Below are 2272 nucleotides of genomic sequence, written 5' to 3' on the forward strand. Positions count from 1 at the left end.
AAAAAAAAAAAAAAAAAAAGTCATCGGGTGGCAACTCACCGACCCACCCCCACTCCGGGTCGGGAAATCACCTTGGGACTCCCACGCGCTGACCCAGGAACTTCTCTCCTATCGTCTTCCTTCCCCTTCCTTCCCTCTCCCACAACAACAACAAAGCACAGCCGCACTCGGCGACCACCCACAGCCCCCCCGCTCTCCGTCGCGCATGGACGGTTTAACTGTCTGGCGGAAGCTCCTCGCGGGGACATCAAGCGGGTAGCCTTGCCCCGCCCACCAGTCAGGCCAACCCGCCATAAGGGAATGCAACGACTCGACCGGTGGCTCGCCGCGCGATAACGGACCCCTCAGCGCGCCGCAACACGGACCTCATCCGCTGATGAGACTCTGTCCGGATTGTCATCCCTTTCGCCGACACTCTCACGTTCCTCCCTCCGCTTCCCCTCATCATCCTTCTTCTCCCTTCTCCCCTTTCCCATGCACTACGCACTGTTCCTCTACCTCCCCTACCCGTCTCCCAATCAGACAACGGGGTAGAAGACAAATTTAAAGCCGTCAAAATCCTTGAAAAGTTTGAAAACTTTAATTTGAAATTTTCATAAATATATTTTTTGTTTTAAATGTTTTTAAATCTTTTTCAGTTTTAAAGTAAGTTTGAGTCTTTCTAAAATTTGCAACTATCTCCTCAACTTACGGGAATGTTCTCTAAATCAATAAATGTTAAATTATTATATACATCAAAATTGAAAAATTCCTTTAAAACAATAAAAAAATTATTACATATCAAAATTATGATTATAACACTGCAGCATTCAAAGCTTAAGTTTATTAGTTCTCTAGAATTTTAGCGATTAAGTCCTTTCTATTTCAAAACAATTCGTTTAATAATTGTTAAGTTTTAAATATTTTATTTGCTATGAAACATTGCTCCTTTTATAATTATAAATTTGTAAATTGAATGGGTTAAAACTGAAATATTTTTGACTGAGACAAGATTTGTGTTAAATTTGAAATCGTAATAAAAGCGTTTAATTCTGAATTTTTAATTTTATATTTTGTCCAAGTTGAGCATACTTTACAAAGTTCTAATCGTAAATTTAAATTTCTTGAATTACTAAAACTTTTGACTTGAAGAAGCTGAATTTTTAACGTTAAAATCTATAAATTGTTTTACTTTAAACAGATTCAGAATCGTTTTGTAGAATTAAAAAATTATTTTTCAATTTAGGTAATGTCGCTTTTCGGTTTTTCTGGGTTTCAACAAATTCACGGTCATTTCCCTGGTTAAATAAATAACGCGAATTTGAGAAATTAAATCGTTCAAATCCAAAGGAATTGAAATGGTATTATTTTTAATTAGGAGCGTTCAAAATTAAATATTTTTACAAACTTTTCAAAAATCAAAATCAAAGAATTTTTAAGAAAGAATTAAATTTGCAACCAAAGAGTGGAATTTTTATTTGTTGAAAGGGAATTTTTATAAATTTTTAGATTTTTTAAAACCAAATGACTTAATTCACTTTTTGGAATAAGTCAAAGTTTGCTTTTGTTAACAAATGTTGGTAGAGAATAGTTTACAATGTACCTTAAGAGCCGTTTAAATCTAAGAATGGGACCTCTCTTACGTTTCACAATATAATTAAAAATGCATTTGAATTTTTTTTCAATCTATTCATCACTTGTTTGAATACGAATCAAAACTGATTTTTTGAATATCGGCCACTGAAGTCTGATTTAGAGAGTCCCAAAAAATCCCACAAGTGAAAATTAAGATTCTCCAGTTTTTTGGCGCTAATTATGATTTTATGAATTTATATAAATTATTTTAAAAAAATTATTATTTTTGTTATAAATCTTGGCTTGGAATAGAATTCGTAATTCGCGCTTTTCTGAATAATTCGAATTATTTTCAACGTTTCAAAAAGAGTGAGATAGTAATTAAATTAAGTTGATAAAAATAATTGTTTACAAAATTTGGTATTATTTTTAATAGTCTTGTCTTTGAATAATGCTAGAAAGTTGTGGTTTGTCCTCAAATATTCAGCATATTGTTCACTTTTCACAGTAAGCGTGAGGTAATAATGGATGCTAAATAATAATCCTAATCATTTGAAGAAATTATTATTATTATTTATAACTATATTTTCCTTTGGTAATGCTAGATAGTTGCATTTTTCCCTGAAATTTTCAACTTATAGTCGATTTTGTATTTCGAGTGAAATAAAAATTAATGCTAATGTGAAAAAAGAAAAAAAAATATTTAGTATAAATAAAG

The sequence above is a fragment of the Belonocnema kinseyi genome, chromosome 1 (assembly GCF_010883055.1).
Source record: "Belonocnema kinseyi isolate 2016_QV_RU_SX_M_011 chromosome 1, B_treatae_v1, whole genome shotgun sequence".
Classification (NCBI taxonomy): Eukaryota; Metazoa; Arthropoda; class Insecta; order Hymenoptera; family Cynipidae; genus Belonocnema; species Belonocnema kinseyi.